This window comes from Anolis carolinensis, chromosome 2 (genome assembly GCF_035594765.1).
Source record: "Anolis carolinensis isolate JA03-04 chromosome 2, rAnoCar3.1.pri, whole genome shotgun sequence".
Classification (NCBI taxonomy): Eukaryota; Metazoa; Chordata; class Lepidosauria; order Squamata; family Dactyloidae; genus Anolis; species Anolis carolinensis.
The window spans coordinates 305531914-305558903 of NC_085842.1; the positions used below are offsets into that span (position 1 = coordinate 305531914).

General features: G+C 42.0%; 1 protein-coding gene across 4 annotated transcripts in view; it reads left to right on the top strand.

The window, feature by feature from the left end:
* The window catches only part of pdzd2 (PDZ domain containing 2), a 315666-nt gene that overhangs the window by 173278 nt on the left and 115398 nt on the right, over nucleotides 1-26990 (top strand). Inside the window, exon 1 of one of the 4 annotated variants that reach the window (XM_008118595.3) lies at nucleotides 24972-25710. The exons of the other annotated variants lie outside the window; for them this stretch is intronic. The gene's annotated coding sequence lies outside the window, so the exon portion shown is untranslated. Of the gene's footprint in view, nucleotides 1-24971; nucleotides 25711-26990 lie in introns of those variants that run through there. 4 annotated transcript variants of the gene reach the window in all.

Here is a 26990-nt window from a genome sequence, read left to right on the forward strand (position 1 = left end):
ACAAGGTTAACTAGTTGGGCCTTCCACACGGTAAAGTCTTTTGGGCAGACGTTGTACTTTAGCCGGGGATCACACAAGGCCGCCAGCATATGGACTTTGCTGGAAAGAAGTGGCTCAAGGCGTTTCCGTACAGCAAAGGACAACCTCCTCACCACCTCCTGGGCCGGCGGTGTCAGCGGTCCAGCCAGGGAGTCCAGTGTTCGACCGGCACCAAGCCTTTCTAGGTGCCTCCTTAGCCTCAAGACCATGGGCACTGCCTGGCTAAGAAGGGCTTTTGATTCCGAAAGGGTGTCAGTGGCATGTTTGAATGGCTTTAGTATGTCTACTAGCTGGGAGATGGTGTCCCACTCTTGCTTATTTGGAACAAGTTTGCTAACTGGCGCAACCAATGTGAGGGAGATGCCGTGTACCGCCTTCTGCTGCTCGACCATGCGTTCAAGCATTTTAAAGGTTGAATTCCACCGAGTTGAGACGTCCTGGAGCAGCTTGTGCTGCGGGAGGCCTTCAAGGCTCTGCCTCTCTCTCAGCTGCCGGGCTGCCTTGATGCTCCTGTGGAAGTACCCCGCGATCTTTCTACAGCGCTTGATCAGCAGGGAGATGTTTGCGTTGCTGGCTGGCTGCTCTTCCGGGCTCTTTAAACCTTCCTTGACGGTATTGTGAAGCATGTGGGCCATGCAGGACACATTCTGAAACCCGGCACTTTCAACCGCTTTGATCATATTTTTCCCAGCGTCAGTCACCATAAAGCCCCTCCTCATTTCTTCCGGCCTATACTGCATCCACTCCCCCATAATGTTTTCCAGAGAGCTGCAGATGGTCTCTGCCTTGTGATCTCGATCAACTACCTCCAACGCGAGGAGTGCCCAACGATGGGATGTATCCATACTGCCTTCCTTCTCCCACCAATGTGCCGTGAGAGAGAGGTAGGAATGGCCTCCTCCCAAGCTTGACCAAATGTCAGAGGTAAAATGGATGTGTCCTCCCATGGCGCTACGCAACATCTGGGAAATGCGTTCCTTACAGCCCTCGTACAAGCCGGGAATTACTTTTCTGGAAAAGGTGTGACGGGAGGGGATTTTGTATCGGGGGCACAGCCGTTTCATAAGGCGTACGAAGCCTTCTTGTTCAACCAGGCGGAAGGGATGGTGATCAAGGGCAATCATCTCTCCCACAGTTTGGGTTATCTGCTGGGGTGTGAGTAATGTTTCCCCCGTTTTCTTTCTGGGTAAAGGAATGGCCCAATCCTCCAAGGTGGACTGTGTCTGCCTTCCACCATCTTCACCAGGAGAACTTTGTGTGCTAATGCTGCCACTGGAAGGGCTTGCAGTTCCCCCTCCTACCGATATGGAGGGATGGTGTCGCTTCAAGTGAGAACTCAACCCCGAGGTCGCAAGATGTCTCAGGTCTCTGCCTCTGCTGATATTTGCCCCAAAGTGCCTACAAACAGCCAAGGTAGCACTCTGAGAGTGCACATGGAAATGGTCCCAAATATAAGACCTAGGCCTCCCCACAGCCACTGTGGGGACGCCCACTGAGATAGAAGTCGTGGGCACCCTTTCGTCAGCTTGAGAAAGTTTTTGTTTGGATGGTACAACCTCCTCTTCCTCCTCCTCACTGTCAGTAGCGGGTGGAGGGGTGGGGTTATCTATATCCTCACTATCCACCACCTGTAGTTCCAGGACGGCTAAACCTGTATGTTCCATTGATCGTCCTGTGGTCTCAGCTCTATAAGACAACTGGCTCGGTGTGGAGGGCTGTGTACTTTCTGCATGCGAACAGCCGGCTTCTTCATCAAGTCCACCCACCCCGATACTTCGACGTTCCAGACGGATGGGACCCACCCTAACTTTTTTGGCCCCCCACAGTGTCCTGGCTGTGCCTTTACCACTATCAGGACTTGCTCCCCCAGACCCGCGTACAGCTGAACGTTTCATGACAGCAGGAGTGTTTTCAGGAGACAGATGGGGGGATGGAAAGGTGTCGTGTAAGTGGTGGAAAATATTTCTTGTTTCTTGATTGGCAACGTGTTATGTTGTTTAGGGTATATTAACTGCCGCAAAACCGTCTATTTATTTTTTAGTTATTTTTATTTTTTTACAAGGGGATACCTGTACTTTCCAGTTCTACAAAGGAGTATGGGGGGGGCAATTCTTTGGCCAAAGTTGGCTTTGGATTCACAGAAAGCGACCCTGGCAGGGAGAAATTGCCTTTTTTGAGCAGTGAAAGGGCAAAAGTGGGTCCCTTGTTTCCCAAGAAGGAGTTTTAGTTCTCCCAAGGACAATGGGAGGTGCAATTCTTTCTGCCAAAGTTGGCTTTGGATTCACAGAAAGCGACCCTGGCACGGAGAAATTGCCTTTTTTGAGCAGTGAAAGGGCAAAAGTGGGTCCCTTGTTTCCCAAGAAGGAGTTTTAGTTCTCCCAAGGACAATGGGAGGTGCAATTCTTCCTGCCAAAGTTGGCTTTGGATTCACAGAAAGCGACCCTGGCATGGAGAAATTGCCTTTTTTGAGCAGTGAAAGGGCAAAAGTGGGTCCCTTGTTTCCCAAGAAGGAGTTTTAGTTCTCCCAAGGACAATGGGAGGTGCAATTCTTTCTGCCAAGGTTGGCTTTGGATTCACAGAAAGCGACCCTGGCAGGGAGAAATTGCCTTTTTTGAGCAGTGAAAGGGCAAAAGTGGGTCCCTTGTCTCCCAAGAAGGAGTTTTAGTCCTCCCAAGGACAATGGGAGGTGCAATTCTTTTTGCCAAAGGTGGCTTTGGATTCACAGAAAGCGACCCTGGCACGGAGAAATTGCCTTTTTTGAGCAGTGAAAGGGCAAAAGTGGGTCCCTTGTTTCCCAAGAAGGAGTTTTAGTTCTCCCAAGGACAATGGGAGGTGCAATTCTTTTTGCCAAAGTTGGCTTTGGATTCACAGAAAGCGACCCTGGCAGGGAGAAATTGCCTTTTTTGAGCAGTGAAAGGGCAAAAGTGGGTCCCTTGTCTCCCAAGAAGGAGTTTTAGTCCTCCCAAGGACAATGGGAGGTGCAATTCTTTTTGCCAAAGTTGGCTTTGGATTCACAGAAAGCGACCCTGGCACGGAGAAATTGCCTTTTTTGAGCAGTGAAAGGGCAAAAGTGGGTCCCTTGTTTCCCAAGAAGGAGTTTTAGTTCTCAAAAGGACAATGGGAGGTGCAATTCTTTTTGCCAAAGTTGGCTTTTTATTCACAGAAAGCGACCATGGCACGGAGAAAACAGCCCTGCATGAGGCAAGGGCCAAATCACCAGGCTCCCTTGTTTCCAAAAACCCTTTAGCGTTTAAAAAAGAAAGAAGAATGCCCACCCCGCCCGCAACAGAAAAAATGGCGCAGCAGAAAAATTGCTGGCCGTGTGGGAAAATTGAAAACGCCAATCTCGTGAGGAAAAAAACACCCACAGGCCCTTTGCAAAAAATTATAAAAGCAACACCCAACAGTTTCCCCACACCCCCCAAACTCACCCACCCAAAGTTTTCTCCCGGTCTTCTGTAGCCTTAGCCTAGCTCAGCTCTAGCTCAAAAACAGCCAAGGAGGCTGTGACGCAGCAATGTTTCCTGCCTGCCTGCCTGCCCAGAAACTCCCTTCCACCCTCTTCAGAATCCCGGAGCGAATGAGCCACGAGGCTGAGTGCATGCTCTTTTCATTCAGGACGTCCTACCAGCCCCTCCCCCTGGTTTAACGTGGTCTCTGATTGGCCACAAGGTGCAAACAACACGCTAGGTTGCCCCCAGTGCACTTAAACAAGTTTGGGTGATTTGCAAAAGCATTTTTTAAAAACGAAAAAAAAGGCGCCATAACGGAAAACGGCCAATCGCGGTTCGAAACCGCGATATCCAGATGTGTGGACAACCAATGCCGTATATAGCTTCAAAACAAACGAAAATAACGAATTAATAACGGGTAACGGGGAAAACGAATTATTTGAGCAAGCCTACTACACAACATTCACACTGACCTCTCTCACCCTAGACTTTCCACAGATATATATTAACCTCTTTGCTTAGTTTTCTCCATACCTCACAACCTCTGAGGATGCCTGCCATAGATGTGGGCGAAACGTCAGGAGAGAATGCTTCTGGAACATGGCCACACAGCCCGAAAGACATACAACAACCCTGTGATCCCGGCCATGAAAGCCTTCGACAACACATAACAGCTCAGCTCTGATGTAATTATTTATCTTCTAGAGCTTCTTATATTACCATTTTAATTATCAACAAAGGGCTTAATACTGGCCCCTCACTTAGAACAGTTATTTTCCTATTTATATTTAAGTAATGACAAATTCAGTAAAAGATGAATTCTGTGCATGTTGAAAGCCTGCAGAGTTCATTGTGAATATAGTTTGCTGCCAATAAAGGTAGCATCACACTAACTCAGTAAATATTATTTTAATGCTCTCATGTGATTTTGCTTTAATTGCAGTCAGTCAGCTAGTGTCACAACAGTTGACAAACATAAGGTTTAATTGTGAGGCTTTAAGAGATAAGGCAGAGGATTGGATACAATAATGCGCCTTTCTAGAGCTTGGGGAAGTTGATTTTTGGGGACAATAGTTCAAACCTTTAGTCTAAGCTCTATTTCTAAAGGCCAGGGACCTGGAGCAGTGTATAAAGTGTCCCCCCTTTGTGTACAAAGGCCACCATCCTATCACTGACATACACAAGACTAAATCCAGTGCATATGTCTCATACTCTCCAACATTTCACGAATGAAATCCTAGATGCATTTGACCCAGCAACATCAAAGTGTTGTCAATTAGGCAAAATTTATTAACAAGAAAGGACACACAAGCCAGAAATGGCTGCAGCAGCTTGCTTTTGTTGGAGCCTACAGGGAAGGGCAATTCATTTTTGTAGCAATTGGTTATAGCAATATTTTTAAAATGTTTCTTTTTTGGATACTAATGCCCAGAATCCACCTGTCATCTTGGTTGTAGGCTTGCAAAAGCAACTTTTCTGAGCTCTGGTTAAAATACATTTGACCTACTTTTTTCCCTGCTCTCAATTGCCTGTAGTGTTTAAGATGTAGTCTTTAGTCATTAGAAAGCAGAACACGAATGCACACATACACACACAAACAGACAAAATGCTTCATTCCATCATTCTGCAAATGTTTGTCAAACTGAGTTGATTAATGTATTCTCAGCACTTGCAAAGATGGTTTCACTTAATTAACCATAGGCCTAGAAGCCACAGAGTTCCTTGTTAAGAGTTTTGTGATACATATATATATTCCCTCACTAGGAGTTGGATGAAACTCAGTCTTATTAAATGAAAGAGATCCTCCGAGAATGCTGCCCAGTTCATTTTTGGAACTCCTGGGTGATGGTGAGATGAATAGCCCTTTCTTAAATATCTCATCCAGCAACTTGGCTGTTGCTCTTTCAGGAAATATAGGTAATTAGGAGTCAATTGGCTTTGATCTTGCCTTCATGCTACAAATTATTGGCCACTGTCCTTCCAATCAGTCGGGTTTGGCAGCAACTAATAATGTGTTTTCCCCTTGCATTTCAAGTTGAATCCTGTTTGTGGATATAAGGTACCTTACAGAGTGGTTTTGCAATGTTTGCAATGTTGAGAGCTAGTATATTTCTCTGGTACAGGTTGCGTATCGCTTGCTTGGAATTCCAAAATCCAAAACCCAAAGTTGTCAACTTCAGTTGCTGAGATAGTGTCATCTTTCCTTTATGTGTTCAATGTACATAAACTTTGTTCCAAGCATGAAATGATTTAAAATATTGTATAAAATTACCTCTGTGGGAATGTGTCCAAAATCTGGAAATATCTGAAATCCCAAACATTTCTGGTTCCAAGCATTTTGGATAAGCGATACTCAACTTGTAATAGGATGACTCACCCATAAACACAGCTGCGGTGTCACTTGCATCCAAGGACATGTTGACATTACTCCATTTGGAGATTAAAGGTTTAGATATTCTCAGCATCAAATATAGCTAAAATATGCTGTGGTAAGAGATATTTCTCCATTCGGTCTTTTAGAAATCTATTAGTATTACTAAAAGTCATCAGTGGCTGCTGTGGGTTCAATCTCAGTGAAATGGGTACTGCAGGATGGCAGAAGAATGACAGAGATTCCAGAGCTTGGAGGTGGCCATGGTGTTGGCCTTGAATCATGTATCCACCAGATGTGTTTCTGGTGGGAGAAGGACGTTCTTCCTGCATCCTACAAGGATGGGCTTGCATGGGAGGAAACATGATATGGTAATCCCTTCACATTTGCCTAATATTTGTGGGTTTTATTTATATTTGTGTTTTTTCCACTTTTGCATAGACTCTAAAAATGTGGTGGGACTACTGTATTCAGATAACTGGACCAAAATCACCGAGGTCCTTCTAGTAGCCTTTTCATGCCACTCAGCTGTAGGGCAGCATTTCCTCTTGATATGTCCTATGTATATAGTTTGGCAAAGTTGTTAGCTCTCTCTGACTGAGGCTTCTTTCCTAAACTGCAAATCCCAGGATCTCACAGAACAAACCACGGCAGTTAAGACAATGAATTTTAGCACTATAACTGTACAGCAGACCAGGGAAAACCTTGGCCCTCCAGGTGATTTGGAGTCCCAGACAGCTTATTGACTGTTGGAAATTGTTGGAGTTGAAGTCCAAAACACCTGGAGGGCCAAAGTTTGCCCATGCTTGCATAGTGTGAAAAGGCTGAAGGTCAGTGCTTCTCAGGTTAGCTCATGGGACCTGGAACCCTTTCACATCACATTGAAGTACTGACAATCTTTTGCCTCGTGTACCAGGATCAAATACCTTATTTATGTCCATTGGTTGCAACTGGTTTTTTTTTTGGTTTTTTTGTTCCTAGAAATTTGCTAGGACTGGCAGCTCATGGAACGGCATGATCCCACTGTCTGCCTCTTTGAGTAACACAGTTGTAGTCCATAACTAGCATCAGAATCGTCTTGAATGATAGTGTGATGATGGAGTCACGTAGCCCCCGGAAGTGGTGCTTAGTCAATAGCCTGGCTGCAGTGTTTTCTCAAGCCAGGTATATTGCGAACTGTCCTAAATAATAATAATAATAATAATAATAATAATAATAATAATAATAATAATAATAATAATACTTTATTTTTGTATCCTGCCACCATCTCCCCAAAGGAACTTGGGGCGGCTAACAAGGGACCCAGCCCGAATGGACATAATGTAAGCAAGATAAAATAAAGACAATAAAAACAAGTAACAGGCCGGGCTGTGGCGCAGGCTGTTGAGCAGCCTGCTGCAATAAATCACTCTGACCATGAGGTCACGAGTTCGAGGCCAGCCCGCGGCGGGGTGAGCACCCGTCAATAAAAAATAAAAAATAGCCCCTGCTCATTGCTGACCTAGCAACCCGAAAGATAGTTGCATCTATCATGTAGGAAATAAGGTACCACTTATAAAAGTGGGGAGGCAAGTTTAACTAATTTACGACTTGGAATGAGGAAGTGCCGTCAGAGTGGATGATGAAGCAGCTGCTCCCCCCTGTGGCCAGAATCGAACATCCCCCCAGGAGAAGGTTAAATTGCCTCTGCGTTTGTCTGTCTCTGTTTGATGTGTTTATGGGCATTGAATGTTTGCCCTATGTGTGTATAATGTGATCCGCCCTGAGTCCCCTTCGGGGTGAGAAGGGCGGAATATAAATACTGTAAATAAATAAATAAATAAATAAATAAATAATAAAACACAAACAAATTCAGGCATAAATTTTAACAAATACATAAAACAAGGTAAAAAGTATTAAAACAATATCAACTTCAACCACCAAAGGTCCGGAGAGTAAAGGGGTCAAAGTAAAGTGCATTGTGACAAGGTTATTTCCTGAAGTGCCTGGCCGGAGGAATCCAAAGTTTCCTGAGATGACGTTGGGGGTAGGATGGGGTGGGGTCAGAGATAAAATACAGAACAGCAGCATGATTGTCAAGGGGTCTGTAGTATCTTATTTAGTCAAAGCGCGCTGAGAGAACCATATCTTAAGTTTTTAAATAAAAAAAATCAAACCACTGCAATACACTTAGTTGTTGTGTTTGGACTTACTCTGGGAATGTTGTGATGGGGATAGTCATGGTAAATGTTTAGGAACACTATAACTGTTGCTTATGTTCCTTTGAATATTTGGTTAGATGTGCCTGCTTGGAATCAAAGCAAGATACGCAGCTGACTTAATTTTCAACAGTAGAACTAAACAAGTTCAATGAACTTTTCTTTCAGGAGTATCATGAGGAACTGTGCCACTTTGTGCTTGGTGCATACAGATGTGAACATAATGGCCATGCTTGTCAGGATTATTGTTGGAACTCTGGCCCAAAAATACTCCTCCAAAGAAAACATTTTCCCAATGTATCCTTGTCTTTTTGCACACAGGAGACAGTTGTGACCCTGGGTAGATTTGAAAAGAAAGATAAATATAATCGTATTTGTTTTAATGAAATACTATTGTCTAACTGGTTTCCTAGGCCAGAGTAAGTGGCCAAGAGAGACTATTTGTGGTTGCTTTGAAAGTTGTAATATGAATATGTAGCTATTACGGTTCACGTCTAGCTAAGCTCTTTGAGACCGCCTGCAGGCAGGCAGGCTAATGTTCGCTGAACTTTAAGTATGTGAAACATCCCATTCATGATAATTAAAAAGGCAATTAGGACAGGTCTGGGAAAGCATTATTCTTCCTGTTTCATGAAGATAGCAAAAGGATAAGTGGATTTCAATAAAAATCTGTAGGGTATTTCGCCCATTGCAGCAGAAAGAAGCTCAAGTTTTCCATAGAGTGTACATGCAGCAAGGAACTGTACTTAAATTGGGTTCTATAATGAATTAAGAGAGGGGCCCAAGAGAGGGGCCAGTGACAAAGCATGTGCTTTGCAAGTAAAAAACTTGGTCCAGAGCCTCGCAATTATGCTCAAAAGGGATCCATGATGGTAAGTGAAAGACCCTGTTCTACCTGGGACAATGGGCAAATGGCCCCAGTATGACTAGACCATGTTGGATTTGATGCAAGAATGGTTTGATCCCATGTGAATCAACATTGTGTTTGGAGTTGTGTTGATTATGTATTCCAAGATAACTATGAAGCAGTAAAGGAAACAAAAATCCATGGTTTCAGTTGTCACTATCATTGAAAGAAGGTCACTCTTGGCTTCAAGTAACCTGTTTTTACCAGTGCCTGGTTTCTGGGTTAGTTCTCAAAATCAGGGTATTTTGGGAAGTCTGTGCCCTAGGAAGGCTACCCTGATAGCTCTGAGAGCCAGTCTGAAAAAATAGGCTGCTTGGAATGGGGAGCCTTCTCCCAGTTAAAGCAAAGATAGCCTTGCTTGCTTTCTGTTTTGCATACTTCACAACCATGCAGGAAGTATATTATGCTCGAGCAGAGATCAGCAAATGTGGAAGGCCACAGGAACCCATTGGCACACAAGGAGACCTTGGAGGGTCACATCTCTCATCACACCTGTTCCCACAAAATAATTGAATATTTTGGCTCCAAATCCCCCCATGGGAAATAGGCGCATGTTTTAAGGCTTTCCTGGGCTCCTCTAGAAAATTTGGCATCATTTGAGGCAAAATAATTTATTTTTTTAAAATTTGAAATATTTATTTTCACTCTGGAATGTCCAGAGAGGTTCCAAACCCCTTCTACATCTCATAGAAGTCATGTTGAAACATCTTTGGTTTAAAAAATGGCACATGTTGAAAGAGGTGAAATATTTGTCATGTTGGAGGTCCTGTGGGCCATAAAAATGGCCCGGGGATGCATTTGGTTCATAGGGCCATAGTGTGCCCACCCACAGTATTCTGGCCTATACATTCATCAAAAACCTGTCATATTATTTTTATGCATTTATTATGGTGCTCATTTTCAACACTCACTAAACACATAGCATATGATCCAATGCTATAATTATAACATGAGAAAAAAGAATGCATTTATTATAGGATTTTTTTGTGTGGATCACAACCCACTTGCTTAGATGCATGGAGCATAATTTTAAAAATGCACACACAGTGTGTATGGCGGGGGTGGAATCGAGGTGAAACTGGATCAGAAAGTGAGAATTCTGGTATCACTACTGGCCATTAACAGATCTGCTGGTGACAGTGAATTCTGTCAATAAATAATCTGCTTGTTTGTGTGATAAGCATCTGTTATCAGAAAGAAACATCTGCTCAGAAGCTTTTGTTGCGATTGCCTCTGATTTTCTCATCCCACCTCATCTACATTTTCCTTTTTTCAGTACATTGACTTTAAAAAAAAACCCTGCCTTCATAAAAAATGGAAAATTATATTAGCAATTGAAGGGTGATATAAGATGAATTGTTTATAATGGGTTGTACTTGGCTTTGATACTTTGTAGTAAATTAAGTATTAAAGAACAGCTGCTACCTAGTAAATGCTTTGTTACCAACCAGTCAATAAAAAAATAATTTTAACATCATATTGATAAAACATATTATATATGTTGTCCTTTGGGGCTAGAGTGGAAATTCATCTATTAAAGAGCACCCAACCAATTTCATACCTTCCAGAAATATTGGACCAAAATGGCCAAAGGAGTGATGATGGTGGAGAAGTCGTAGTCTGATACATCTGGAGGGAACATGTTGAGGGAGAGTGTATTAGAAGAAGAGCAAAGCTCTTCTGATCAATTAAAGATGTCCCTAATTAATTAATTGAATGACCCCATGTGTTCCTTGTTCTCATCCCTAAGCAGGAGAACAAAAATTTCTTGATGTATCTTAACGCCCTTGTTCTGTCTGAGGTTGGCACACCATTACTAATTTTTAAATCCCTTCGAGAGCAGAACTTTAGAGATCCTCATATAACACAGCTTGGTCTGACCAAAATAATTAGTTTCTCCTCTTTTTCAAAGGAATTGGTGTCCGTTTCCTTTTATTCCTATTTATCTCATAAATTTATTCCTATTTATCTCATAAATAGGTTTCTGAAGTTTTCACTGAGAAATATGAAAGGCATGTAGACTTTAAAAGCTCTCTAGGTATTCTGGCTTATGCTAAAAGGCTCTGCTGCCTTTGCCTCTTATGTAAAGTTGACAAGAGCTGTTCTTCCTCCCTGCCCAATTAAGGCAGTTAATTAATTTTTTAAAGAAAACTAGCTTGTATTTCTTCAAGATTGAAGTGTGATTGGCTGGCTTCAAGGAAGTCCTTTCTATTCCTCCATCTTCTCCTAAGCCCAGTGGTTTTGTAGTAAAGAACATGGCACCAACACCTAATCCTGTGTTGACTTCTTGGCGTCCTGCATGTTTATAGAAGCACCTGCCTCTTGTGCAAGCATTTCCTTTGCTGATGCAGTCTCATGTAAACATTGCATGCATCATGGTCATTATCCCATTCCTTTAAACAAATAGTGCCACTTACTCTGGGGATCTCTTTTCATCTCATTATACATTAAGACTCCCATAATCATGGAATCCATATATGCAATTTTACTTGCCCATGCCTACAACAATTTACCTTCAGGCAATTCCATGGTATGCTTCCCTAGAAATTCACCATAAAGTTGCATTTTGGGCAAGGTGACATAGTTCATTCCTAGGGAGAATACCTGTCTATGAAACTCTAAGTCGCCCAGCACAACTCTCGAGTCTCCTTTGGAGAGATAAAGCAGGGTACCATTTTGGTTTTCCAATAATTTTTCTTACGGGTTTCAGTTGTTGTATCCCCAGTTCTTGTGTTACAATCACTGCTGTACTGTATGCAAGCTGGTTGAGGATAAACAATTGGAAAAGCTGACATGATATGAGGATTTAAAGATCGAATTACAAAGACTCTGGCACAAGCCAGTCAAAGTAGTCACAGTGGTGATTGCTACACGGTGCAGTGCCTAAAGACCTTGGCCTGTACTTAAACACGATTGGTGCTGATAAAATTACCACCTGCCAGCTGGGATGTGCATGCATTATTCGCCGATACATCACACAGTCCTAGACACTTGGGAAGTGTCCGACGTGTGATCTAATACAACAGCCAGCAGAGTGTCTGCTGTGGACTCATCTTGTTGTGTTTCAAATAATAATAATAATAATTCTGTGGTGTGCTGGAAACAGGAAACAGTTATCCATGGTTTCAGGAAACCACTGTCCTTCTGAGGATGCATCCTTCATGGACACTGAGGTCTTACTTATTTATTTCGTGTCAAAAGTATTGCACAATAAATAAATTAAAATGATGAAATAAATGAAATCACAAGCAGCTAAATAGTTTTAGACCAAAAGCGGGCAGCAGCGACCGCATTGTCCGTAGCTTTAAACAACTCCTCCTCTGTATATGAGGCTGGACATTGTGGGCAAGCATACATATGCGGAGTTGTTTGTTCTGCTCCACAGTCGCACAAGGTGGAGGATTCCTCCAGGTAGTGCCATCTTGCCAAGTTGTCTTTTGATCTGCCCACTCCGCTTCTGAGTCTGTTTAGGGACTTCCAAGTTGCCCATTCTTGGTTTGCACCTGGAGGAAGACCCTCATGGGGGGCCATCCAGTTGGAATTGCTTGGTTTAGCTGCCCAGAGGAACACCCTTGCTGTTGCTGGAGGAACATCAAGAGGAGTGGTGGTTCTCATGAAGCCCTTCCTTGATTTGAGTCTGGTGGGAGGAGGCTGATAGACATGCAGTGGGTGGCTTTCACAATGTTCAACCTTATTTCTCTCACCATTAGCAGCAACTTCCCGTCGCACATCAGGAGGGGCAATGCCAGCTAACTTGTAGAGTCTATCAACAGGTGTAGGTTTAAGGCATCCTGTGATTATTCTGCATGTTTCATTCAGTGCTATGTCCACCTGCTTCACATGGGCAGACTTGTGCCAGACAGGACAGGCGTATTCAGCAATTGAGTAAGACAAGGCCAGGGCTTATGTTCTTATTACTTGTGGGTCTGCACCCCATGCACTGCTAGTAAGTTTACGCAGGATGTTGTTGCGTGCAGCTACTTTGTGCTTGGTGTTCATGCAGGGTTTCCTATATGTTAGTGTTCGATCTAAGGTGACACCAAGATATTTAGGATGGAAACAGTGTTCGAGCTCTTGCCTTCCCAAGTAACTTTCAGTTTCCTGTTGGCTTCACGGTTACGTAGGTGTGAGGTCTTACTGTATAAACTTTTCCTCTTCTTGTTTGGCTGATGGTCTTTTAACATTTATGGAGAACTTCAAAAAGTTACTTTTGGGAATTTTAGTTCCATTAGCATGGTAAATGGTCTCACTGGTGGAGACAGGAGAGAGCTCTGCAAACAGTAGTCCCAATAAATAAATAAAACTTTTCCAGGTTTTCCAGGTTTTGCACTTGGTATTTCTGCCCAGGGCCATTTTTTATTTACTTTCTCTTGGGTCTCTTTAATTCATTTTGGCTAGAATTTGGCATAGAACATATCCGTAAATTGACCTACCTGTGTGGGAAATAGAACAGATCTGGTTTGCAATGTCTGTATTCATATAAGGGCTGACATATTACAATATGTGGGCATCCATTGTGCAATGGTAGCCACTAGAGTGACTGGTGTGCCACTTCTCCAATGATATGCATGAGGGCACAGAAATAATACCTAATATAAATGTAAAGGTGAATTATCTTCCTTGAAAGAAGGTTTCTAACCAATATGATGTTTGTTTCTATGGCATTCTAGCTTCACCCCTGCACAAGCTCTTCAGTGTGACACCCCTGCACTTTTTCATGCTAGGATTCAACGTGAAATCTTGCTTGTTTCAGCAAATCCTCATTTGGCACCGAAGCCTATTTGTTCCTGAGGTCACAACTAGTTCAGCAGGCTCAAGAGCTGGTGGAGGGGAACGGAAATAGCACACAATTCATTGTTACGGAAGGTTGTGGGAAATGAAGCTAAACAAGACAACAAGGGATTATGCAGCTGTCAAAAATGCATAGATATTTGAGAGCTGTAACAGCCAGAGAAATGGGTAGGCGAAGAAAGGAGAAATATGATCATATATCTTTGAATCTTTAACTCTTCTAAAAGTGCTCAGTACAGCATACTTGGATACAGCACTCATGTGTGGACAATTAAAAGAGTGATGGAGGTAAAGTCAGTTGTGCAGGTAGGTGACAGTTGTGCAGGTAGGTGAACAAGTGCTTTCCTCTGTACAGTGGCCTGGTTTTGGTTGCAACATATTGTTAAATCCAGATACGCATTTTTGGCATAGCCACATGGTTAACCAGACGAAACTGCCCTTAATGAAAACTGAGATTGGGAAGGTGATTGTGAGTTAGAGGTAGTTTGTAAATGGAGGCCAGTGTTTACTTTTATTTTTAAGGGCAGATTAATGAAAATCGTTCTGTACACATTGCCTGATTCATTGAGTCCTCTGCCACAAAATGGGATGATGGCTTCAAGGTAAGATGGTTTCTAAACAGAAATAGGTCTACTGGTTGCCACTGGCTCTTGCTCTTAAGGAACAGTACCATTTTGGGTGGAGTATTTAGATTTGAATATCAAGAACAAACAATGAGGATAGAGCCATTTTATTTTGCTGTGAGTCTGATTGAGGCAGTTGCTTCAAGTAGCGTATGGTTTTGTTTTTTTCCATGTCAGGAGCGACTTGAGAAACTGCAGGTCACTTCTGGTGTGAGAGAATTGCCCGTCTGTAAGGACATTGCCCAGGGGACACCCAGTTGTTTGGATGTTTTTGCTATCTTTGTGGGAGGCTTCTCTCATGCCCCTGCATGGAGCTGGAGCTGATAGAGGGAGCTCTTCCCAGATTGGATTTGTACTGGCAACCTTTAGGTCATCAACCCAACCTTCAAGTCATCAATCCAGCTGGCACAAGAGTTTAACCCACTGCGCCACCGGGGCCCCCTATGGTGTGAGGCAGCAACAAGGTGTCAGAGGAGAGAGCCATTTGCTATATGCATTGCGCTATGCCAGAGTTTTAAAAAGCTACTATTTTGGATTACTCTTACAGAATTTCCCAGCCAGCTGTGTTTGTTGTGGATTATGGAAATTGGCATCAAAAATGATATTTTTGAGACTCTTGAGTTGTGCTATATAAGTTAACTTGCAGTTTTTGGATGTAGTGGAGTAGCTTTTACCTTCACCAGCATTTGAGAAATATTCACCAGCCCAGCCAGCTTTTGTACAACAAATTGGAATAGACTTCTATTCTGAGGCCAGTCAGCCCTGAATTTCAGAACATCTCAAAGGTAAGCAGTTTAATAGACTAGATAAACCTCTGGTCTAAAACATTTATAGCAAAATCTTTTTTTAAGGAGAGAGTCATATGTCCTTTTGACCTGATTGCAGTATCTTGTTTATGGAGAAAACTCCCCTGTTTGTCAGGAAAGATGTTTCCCCTTATGTCAAGGCAAGATATATCGGGTGAACTGGGAAACAACTTATGTCAGAGCAGAAAAGAGGGATTGTGTGTGAATAAGGTAGGAACAAAATGAGCATCCATTAAACTGTGACTGGCCGAGGTGATGGGCTATATTTTGTGGATATGCCAGAGCTTATAAAAAGTGCTTTTCAGAGTATAATTTCCAGAATGTCAGAGCCTATCTACACTGAATCAGGAAGACTTAAAGCACAAAAGCAGAGCACACAGCAATGAAATATATGCAAGTTAGAAATTGAATCTGGAGAAAAGAGAAATCGTCTTGGGTACTATATTAGGTTTAACATCTGGAGTAATGGGGGAGATGTGGAAACCTTACACTCCAGGAGGACATAAAATATTTAAATGCTGTTGGAAAATTGTGAAATCTAAGATGAAATAGTTCACTGCTGACTCTGTAATTGTTTTAGATAGAAATCACAGAGATTAGTTTTAAGAGGATAAATAGCATTCAGAGTCATGTATTAAACATGACAATGAAAGTAGGGGGAAAGATTACGGTTTGGATAAGATGATTATGTACTTTTCAACATCATCAACTTTCTTGGAACTCAACCCGCTTCAATGATAAAAGCACTCTGTTTTATTCTTAGACATTTTCTTCACTTGGAAGCTGTGGCCCATGTGCCTCTTTGATCACCTCTGTATGACTTTGACATGACTATTCCCATGGAGGTATACTCAGAAGTAAGTCCCCATGAATTAAATAGCACTGATTCTCTGGTGAACATGACTGAGGGCTTTTCTACATAGGCAAGAAACCCCAGTGCTGGTGCGGAGTGCAGTGCTTCACACCAGTCCCAGGGCTGGCTTCACTATGTCTTGCTGCAGAGAAAAGGAGAGGGGTGATCTGCCTCTCCCCTCTGAGGCACCTGGGTGCCCTTGCAAATGTATGCAATTGTTCTCATGGACAAATGTCTGGAATGACAGCAGGACCACCAAGATAAGTGCCATCTCCCTGTCCCCATGCCGTAGAACCCTGGAACAGTTGGATGGTTATGTGAACACCAGGGCCGGTTCTAATTCAGATTTGACCAACTGTTTACTCTGAAGTTTGGGGAAGCTCTATAGCAATGTTTCTCAGACTCTGCTCCTCCAGATGTTTTGGACTTCAGCTCCCACAATTGCTTACAGCTGGTAAGATGGCTGGGATTCCTTGGAGCTGAAATTCAAAAACTCTGAAGGAGCAGAGTTTGAGAAACACTAACTTCACCTATCAGGAACAAAACTGTGTTCAATGTTTTTGTCCCAAGTTGGGAGCAAGAAGAACCTGTACATAATGTGTCTACTAGGCTTGCTCAAATAATTCGTTTTCCCCGTTACCCGTTATTAATTCGTTATTTTCGTTTGTTTTGAAGCAATATATGGCATTGGTTGTCCACACGTCTGGATATCGCGGTTTCGAATCGCGAGAGGCCGTTTTTCGTTATGTCGTCGTTTTTTTCGTTAGGAAAAAAAAGCTTTTGCAAATCACCCAAACTCCCACCATTCAGGCCCTTTCCTTTTGCCCCTCAGCAAAAGGGGCGTCACGGGCTCAGCCAATGGGAGGGGGCGAGGGGGAAGGAGGCCGAGGAGGAGGAGGAAGACGGAGGGGGGAAATGGCCGCCGCCGCCGCCTCGCCTCAGCTCAGGCCTGGTGTCTCTCTGTGAGGCGGGAAGGCGGCGGATGGAGCTGGGAATGGAGAGACCGAGAGAGACAGAGAGGGGCCCGGCAGTGAGGTTTTGACGTCTGTGTGAAGCTAGGCAAGTGGGGTTTATATATCTGTGGAAGGTCCAGGGTGGGAGAAAGAACTCTTGTCTGTGGGAGGCAAGTGTGAATGTTGCAATTAGTCACCTTGATTAGCATTGAATAGCCTTGCAGCTTCAAAGCCTGGCTGCTTCCTACCTGGGGGAATCCTTTGTTGGGAGGTATTAGCTGGCCCTGATTGTTTCCTGTCTGGAATTCCCATTTTCTGGGTGTTGTTCTTTTACTGTCCTGATTTTAGCTTTTCTGTAGCTAAAAATGCATATAAAATTGATTCTATAGGGAGGATAAATGATTGGATTTCAACTCCTACAGCTTAGCTTTCTCTGCCAATAATGGTACCATATCAAACTAAACCTCCCAAGATTCTGTAGCAGTGAGCCATCTTGGATATTGTAAGGGATTTATTATTATTATTATTATTATTATTATTATTATTATTATTATTATTAGACCTTGCTCCCAGGAAGGTGCCTTCGCTGTGGCTCCCAACTTATCTATCTATCTACCTTTCCACATATTCTCCACATTGTGTGCATGTGTATGTATGTATATACATGAGCCCCGATGGCGAAGTGTGTTAAAGCACTGAGCTGCTGAACTTGCAGACCGAAAGGTCCCAGGTTCAAATCCCGGGAGCAGAGTGAGTGCCCGCTGTTAGCTCCAGCTTCTGCCAACCTAGCAGCTTGAAAACATGCCAATGTGAGTAGATCAATAGGTACCGCTCTGGCGGGAAGGTAATGGCACTCCATGTAGTCATGCCGGCCACATGACCTTGGAGGTGTCTATGGACAACACTGGCTCTTGGGCTTAGAAATGGAGATGAGCACCAACCCCCAGAGTCAGACATGACTGAACTTAACGTCAAGGGATACCTTTACCTTTACCTATACACACACACACACACATGCAGGGACTATATATACACAGTATATATCACACACACACCAATTTAACAAAGTTTCAGCCACAAAAACAAAGTTTCTGAAGTAGAACAATGACTTTCACAGTAAAGACAACCCAATTTAACAGGAAATAAGACTTTCAAACCAGGAACAGATTTCTGCAATTATTAAAAAATGGTTTATTATAAAAGCTATGAAAATTCGCCAAAAATCAGAGGATAAGGGAAACGTTCCAAATTTTGGTGAGCTATCAGTGTTAAATGTGTTCTACCACTGTACCAAGTTTTAAGAAGATCACTCAAAAAATGAGGGTGGGAGAGTCCTGTAAAGTCCTCTCCCTCTGTGCTGTTTTTGGGAATTGCGCATGCGCGTCCGCCATTAACGAATTAATTTAGAAAATAACGAATTTTCGTTAATTTCGAATTTTTTGGGGGGCAAAATTCGGAAATACCTTCAAAAACGAAACGCTGCCCCCCTCTACTTTTGCAACGAGTTTAGAATCAAATTTTTCGTGGATCGATCAAGCCTAGTGTCTACCATAAGGACGATTCTCAATAGCCCTGCTTTTTTCTGCCTATGGGGATATGCTCTAAGATTGCAGATCTTGTGTAACACCCCAAGGCAGCTCGAACACTGGAAACCAGACAGAGACCAATAATCATATAATATCTTTATTAAAACAATAATAAATTCAGGAAAGATTAAGTGGAAGGGATGAGGGAGCAATAGTCCCTTAAGGAATGGTATGAATTAGTCCAAAGCGTTAAAGAGATATGTCCAATATTATTGTCCAAAGTCCAGAAACCGAAACATGCTCAAAACTGTTGAAAAGTTCTTGAGCGGGGAAAGCAACAAGGAAGCAGGAGTAAACAACAAAGTCCAAAGTCACTGAAAAATCTTGGATTATAAGGCAGGCAAAAGTTGAGGCTAAAAGCAATCTGGATTCAGGAACAAGGCAAGGACGTGAATTCACTCCGGATTAACAACGGGAGTCGCGGCTTGGCTTGGGTGCCAGGAAACAGCAAACTCGGCTTGGAGAAATAAAGGAACTGGAAACGATGAAGTCGTTACGTTGACACCACAAGAAGTTCACAGTGCAAGACACTTTTATAGAAGTTAGATCTAATAACAGCTAAGGGAACCAAACTCCCCAAATGTTCCCAAAGCAATCTGCTATCTAGTATCCGCCTTAACGGCCAATCGTTGACTCCTGCGAAGCTGCTGTGTCTGGGATCTTTGTTGCTGGAAAGACTGTCTCCTGTTAAAAGATACATTCCCTGGGGAGCTTGAAACATCTGGTTCTTCCACGGGAGTAGTGTTATCAGTATCTCTCCCAGTTAAGGAGGCCTCAGAGCTATCCACAGCTGGGGTCTGTAATTGGAAGGAACATCAAGTGAAATGTCAGAATAAGCTTCTTCCTGGTCAAAGTTCATTTCTGAACTAGGTTCAGCAGCCAAAGGCGGCTGGGATATAACATCTTGTCTTTTCTTCTATATATCTTCTACTCAAGAGATTTTTCTTTCATATCTCCCTGAAGCAATACTAATGGTCCACATGAGTATATGACAGTAGTTCCCAACCTTTGGGCCTCCAGGTGTTTTGAACTTCAACTCCCAGAAATCCCAGCCATCTTACCAGCTGTTAGGAACTGTGGGAATTGAAATCCAAAACACCTGGAGGTCCACAGGTTGGGAACCACTGGTAAAGGATGATACGTGTTTTAAGGAGATCTTCTGGAAAGGAAGTTTGAAGAGCATTGGAAATAAGCCCTTACTACTAGGTAGCACTAAATCCATTTTGAATCATTAATGTGAATACCTTGAAATGTAAAAAAAAAAAATGAGTATTTTTTGAAAAAAATGTTTAATTATTGTATTTCATAACAGCATTCTATGGCAATCTTTGTTTAGTTCAGTAGTTTGTTATTAATGTTTGTTAAATTATTTTATAAAGAAATAGTGGGCTGAGGTTTTTTATCTTTGTTTGGCAGAAAACAATTGAAATCTGTGAGAACATTGAAAAATATGCACTTGTTCCTTTCCTTTAAAACAAGGTCTAAATTTACTTCTTCAAGAACTTGAATGTATTGCGTATAAAATAGCACATAACATTTTACTACTATGTAAATTTACAAAACCGCAAACTGTAAATGCTATGGTTTTATTCAAACAGTAATTAGAAATATATCCCATGCTGGCATTGGAACAGCAAGCTGTTATACCGTATGGTACTTAAGTACATCTTTAGTTTGCCTGTTGGAAAAACTCAGTGTGAGATGGAGAGAAACTGAAAACAGGAAATGTAAATATTGTAGTAAACACTGTAAGGCTTCATTATCTGGTTTGGAAACAGCATCTCAGTATGATCTTGTAGAAAAGAAAGTTGTATATCTGCAAAGATCAGAAAATAAACTTCTATAAAAAGGTAATAATAAGTAGTAACTACACTCTATAATAGCATTGAAGTTTTCAACAATCAGTATGTATCAGAAACTGTCCAGTGAATTGGTCCCATGTGGACATTAAAATATTGGACTGTGACTTGGAAGGTCCAGTTTCTAGTCCCTACTAGGCTGTGAAACTTGGTGGATAAGGTTGGGTCCACTTGACCTATCTCACAGGGTTGTTATGAGAATGCTGTGATCAAGAAAATCATGTATATCATCTCAAAGAGGCTGAATATTCAATACGATCCCCTGTATCCATGGGAGAAATGTTCCTGGTCTTTGCATTGATTGCAAAACCATGGATAAGAGTAAACCCTGTTGAAATGGACTTCTTGCCCAGGAAGGCCATGGAGTCACATTCAAAGACCTAGAAAATGCCTAGAGATGTCATATTTTGTTGTCAGGAGAGAATGCTTCTGGAACATGGCCACACAGCCCGAAAGACATACAACAACCCAACAAAACTTCTGATATAGTTTCCACGGACACGGAGGCATATTGTATATTGCAAGAGGGAATACTGAAAACTTGTAGACAGCAAATTGAATAGAGTAAAAGAAGGCACGAAATACTGAAAGAAAAGTTGCATGTGTCAATAATTTATTGCAAGTCCTACATATTCCCTTTGAATTAAATTCAAATGGCAAAGTGTCTATCAGTTTTGTGACATAACAAAACTACTGACAAATAGGTGAATCTTTATGTATACAGAAACAGGTAAATTTGTAAATCAGAACAGCACTAGCCTAGATAGATGGATAAGTAATCTAGCTCGGCCTAAGAAGAGCTTTAAAAAGTTACTTTTTTGGACTGCAACTCTAAATTCCTCAGCCACTTTGCTCAGTGTCCATACTAGCTGATGTTTTTGGGGCTATAACTCATAAAAATATGTAGGTAGAGTTCCTACATTCCTCTCCAGAGAAGCTATCCAGTCCTTTTTTCTCTTGTGGATAGTGAGTGAATTAGGAAACTGGTGCAATGTATTAGCTGGATCACCACTTAATGCTGTAAAAGTCACAATATAATTAGTCTAATCTTCACTTTATCCCTCTTATTAACAAGTGCATTCTAATTCATAGCACCGCTCATGGTCGATGCAAATGAATGTGAAGACGCTTGTTTTGAGCTGTGTGTGTTTTATGTCATACACATTCATGCCTACCTGCTTATATGTGCTGACTGCTGTGGACTGTTATGTTTAGCTAGTTGCTCATGCACTGCAATTGCTATCTGTGCAATTTTCATTATCAGCACAAGCCAGCTCCCAGAGATTTGAGGGTTTGGCATATGAAAGAATGACAGATGCAGGCAGGAGAAACTTCGCTAATTTGATTAGAGGTTTGCATAAGGCGACGTCTAAAAATATTTCCTGTTTACATACAATAGTGCAAGAAGCGGATGTTCTTATCTGCTGAATATTCACTTCATCAAGAGACTTCTGGACGGTGATGTATGTGGATTTAATGTTTTTTCTGGCATTGCTATAGCATTTTTCTCAAGGGTTCCTCAACATTTTTGCTGGAGATTTTTAACTGTGATGCTTTATATGTGAGATACATCGCTGCTATTTCAGCTGGTTAAATTGTAGATTACTATTGCCACAGCCCAATGTAGGGTTACACTTGCCCAGTGGTGGCTGATATATAAAATTATAGCTAGAAGATCTGGAACTACATTACTGTAATTTCTCACGAGAGATCATGGGAATCAAGGAATCATTTCAATTGGATATCATTAACACTTAAACATGCTAGCACCATGGAGGGAGAGAGGGTAGGGGACTTGCTTTTCTGTATCTTAATTGTCTTTTAATAAATTCTAAACAGTTTTAATTCTATAGATCATTTAATTATTTGCAGAATTAACACATATACATTAAGCATGGTTTTCTATGTTTGTTTTAATCTTCATTAGTTTTAATAAATAATAAGCTTCCCTGAGTTCCATCATTGGATAAAAAGGTGGGATATGAACAGACATTCATCACCATCATTATTACTACCACTACAACCACCGCATAGAGAAGTTGTTTCTAGTCTTGGTTCCTCTGATTTTGTTGGACTACACCTAGAATCATAGAGTTGGAAGGGATCTCGTTGGCCATCCAGTCCAAGCAGGAAAATTGCATTCAAAGCACCCCCGACAGATGGCCATCCAGCCTCTGTTTAAAAGCCGCCAAAGAAGGAGCCTCCACCACACTCCGGGGCAGAGAGTTCCACTGCTGAGCAGCTCTCAGAGTTAGAAAATTCTTCCTAATGTTCAGGTGGAATCTCCTTTTCTGTAGTTTGAAGCCATTGTTCCATGTCCTAGTCTCCAGGACAGCAGAAAACAAGCTCCCAGAATCTGCTATAAATTGCCATGCTGCTGGGGCCTTTCGGTATTTGAAATCCATCAATTGTAGACATCTCATGTCAGATAATCACTACCATAAATTATCACAGCTACTGAAGACATAAGGAGCTGTGTGTGGCTGCTGCCACATGGAGTGAAATACTAAAGTGCAGTAACTGCCCTTCACATGAACATCTCCTGAGCTGCATTTGAAGCATGCTAGTCCTGTTTCTCGGGATCATTAACATTGATACGGTTCATTATCGCATGATCTGGTAGAACTGCAGCAGGAGAACATTTCATCATTTTGACATTTGCAAGGTGTCCTCAAGATGCCATTGTGTTTTTTCTTCTTCTTGATGTCACATTCAGGACCCAAATTTGGAACTGAGTTTTCTTTTCTGAGGATATTCAAATGCTGCTGACCCATTTTACATTGCTTCCATAAGAAAAGCAATGCCATCACATGGCTACTTGTTCTATACAACAGGGATTGACCTGCTTTTTCTGCAAAGTGTATTCTGCCCCAATCATCAAGCTTGGGGGCAGATAAAAGTCCTACACTGTACTCAAGACTTGTTCTCTACTTTCTGCATTTCCTTCTTCCCCAGATACTCACAGGTTGCATCAACTCATTTTTCCCAAAACAGAAATGATCTGTCACATCACCCCTCAAAATGACACCATCACTTCTGTAAAAAACACACCGAAAAAGACAGAAACATTGAGCCAGAGCAATGCTGCAGTGAATAACTGTATTGTTGCTATAAAGATGTGAAATAATTACCATTACTTGAAATGTTTGGCATAAACACTATCCATAATATTGTGATTTGTATAATGTTGTAGCATTCTTGCTTATAACACTGAGAAACTCTGTTCAAACTTTGCTTTACTTTCACTGTTCACTAGTCCACATTCTCTTTTTCTTTGCGGGTTTTCCAATAATTTGAACAGAGGAGTAAATCGTAATAGAGTAGTAATGCTTAAAATTTGGAATTGAACTTCTTTGGATGACAATGTCCAGAATCCCCTTGCTAGCACAGTTATGCTCTAAAAATGTTAAACTCTCATTAGTGTTTGGGCAATGAGCCTCAGGCTGATTTACACACCCATCTCTAATGTAGCTGCTTTCACTGATCTTTGAGATTAACTTAATCTTAATATTCAGATATGATCTTGTCATATAACATATTTGAGAAATTAAAACAATCTGTTTTTCCAAAGATGACTCTTTGTTTAAATTGAACTTCCTGAGCTTTTATAGTTGGAAACTGTTGGCATATTATTGGCTGACGCTGTGTTTTTAGTATTGGTGGTCCCATTGATTTAGTGCACTGCTGCACAAGGTTGTCACTCACAAATAGGAGATCTGGGTTATATCCTCAGTGCCATCTTCAACTGTTGTAGGATGGTGAGAGCTTACCATCATGAATAAGCAATCATTTATGCAATTCACAGGCACAACGGAGGACCTTCTTACAGTGACACTTAAAGTGGCCAGTTTGAGTCAAAGGAAATTTAGTATAATGCCATGTTTGTAACTTTGTTTGTGGTTTTTCTATACATCATAACTGTATTCTCAATTCATTTCTGAAACGATAACTAAATAAATAACAATCAGGTAATGGTTTATGACGGAGCCCCAGTGGCGAAGTGTGTTAAAGCACTGAGCTGCTGAACTTGCAAACTGAAAGGTCCCAGGTTCAAATCCCGGGAGCAGAGTGAACGCCCGCTGTTAGTTCCAGCTTCTGCCAACCTAGCAGTTTGAAAATATGCCAATGTGAGTAGATCAATAGGTACCGCTCCAGTGGGAAGGTAATGGCGCTCCTTGCAGTCATGCCAGTCACAGTAGGCTGTTAGGAAAAAGTTACTTTTTTGGACTGCTACTCTAAATTCCTCAGCCACTTTGCTCAGTGTCCATACTAGCTGATGTTTTTGGGGCTATAACTCATAAAAACTCATAAAAATAAGGTCTATCATGAGGTAGTGTTCCTACATTCCTCTCCAGAGAAGCTATCCAGTCCTTTTTTCTCTTGTGGATGCCAGCCACATGATCTTGGAGGTGTCTACGGACAATGCCGGCTCTTTGGCTTAGAAATGGAGATGAGCACCAACCCCCAGAGTCAGACATGACTGGACTTAACATCAGGGGAAACCTTTATCTTTACCTAATGGTTTATGAAGCTGGGTTGTGTGTCATCGTGGGTGAATTGTAGTTTTAGGTTCAGAACAAGGTCAGTGTGACTTGCATAGGACTGTACAGTTTATTCTCTAAAAGGAGATATAATATTTTTATGGAAGTGCTTTCAACCAGCCCATTCAGCCTGCAGAGATACAACTTGAATACAGATATGCCATTTCAGTTATTAATTAGTTAATGTCTGTTAATGTTTGGACTTAATAGTCTCCAGGTGTTCATTTTCTCTCCCTTTTCCCAGTACTTCCTAATCGTGTTTGCATATTTTTCTTTTTCGTCTCCTGTGTTTGTGCCAAATAATACTTGGAACCAAATGCCTCTCCTTGCATCTCAGCCAAAGCAAGAGATAGCTCTCTTTTGAATGCCGTTTAGCTGGAAGCATTCTTACGGGACTACTCAGCACGGATGGGGTGGGGCAAGCTTGTGCCAGAGGAGGTGAGGCAGAAAGGGGTGGAGAACGGACGAGCTCACAAATTCACACTGTACTTGGGGCACGCTTGGAAGATGGCTCATCAGCAGGAAAGTCTGGGGCAAGACCTGGGCAGGCTTTGCATTCTTCTTTCCAGCAAATAAACCTGTAAAATGGCAGGTGGAACAATGGCTCTAAGTGAAGAGGAGTTCTTTCTCATCTGACACGGCTGGATTTTCATCTCCAGGAATTGGCAGGGCAGGATTGTCTGGTAGAGAAGGAGGAGAAACAGATGTGCGGACACTTTGCTGAGTTTCAGGTTTGTCATAACTTGTTCGAGGGTTCCTGCGGGTTTACAAAATATGTTTGCAACTCTCCTCCCCTTTTGAGAGTTTTACTTATTTATGAAAAGTTTGACGGCTGAATGTTGTGTATTAAGGTGAGATTTTCCTTCCACACATGTTCATTTGGAAGGCAATTGACTTCTACTCCTGAAAAGGTGTGTACGTGTAAGGGTTTCATGTTGGGGAGGGAATTCTTATCTTTTTCATGTGTCAGGATACTTTCTCCGTCTCGTTCCTCTGCCTTGTTGCATTTGAAAGACCTACTGTAAGTGAGCCAATACTACAGCTTATTTCTGGAAGGGTATTGTTGTGCAGGTATGTTTTAATACATACCTTTAAATTCTATATGTCGTGCTATGGACAAATGGCAGCCATCAATTTGTCCTGTTTCCCATTCATAATGTCTTAGACCAGCATTTTGAAGAGCAGGGAAAGTTTTGAGAGCTTATACTAGAAATCAAAAGAAGTATGATTTATTGGTGATGAGGAAAGTGTTTCCTGTTCTTGGTGTTCAACATGTGCTATGTAATTGGAAGTGAAGAAATAACTCACATACCTGAAACAACATTGCAATTGCATTAAACTCTGTTCCAATGCTTAATAGTGCTTATGGCAGTAGTGAAAATAAGGCATGAGAACAGATTGTTTGGTTCTCCGCATGTGTTTGTGACTTTGCGTACATGTGTCTGTTGAAGCAAGTTGTGGCGTGCTTAGTAACAATGCATACGGCTATGGTTGCCACTGAAGCGGAGTGGCAGCTCCTATCTATCCCTTGCAAAGCCCTATCTCTATTTCTGTGTTGACTTTTCTCAAGCTCTCTCAATAGTTATGCAACAGTTGAGGCATATTGCATCTATGGCATATGTGGCAGATTTAGTAAGGCAAATTTAGAAAGATGAGTGTACCACAAATCAAATTTAGGATGATGACCATACCGCCCTGTGACATTTCTGTTACAAATGTACCCCTTCCTGTTAAAGGAGCTGCAGCACAGAGAGATGGGAATAGCAGAAGGCCTTTGAGCTTGATTGCATGCCATAAATATACCTGTGGGTATTCTACATAGACTGTCCACTTACTTGTGTCTAACTAAGTAACATCTCCTGGCCCAGTGCCCTCAATTCACCTTAAGAGCCAGAAACTGGATCAGGTAAAGGAGGTCTGTTCAGCCGGCAATTGGGGTTCAAGGAGGATGACGCCTCTATCCTGATCCCATGAAGCTGTAACAGGGATTTGCAAGAGCTGCAGCTGTGCA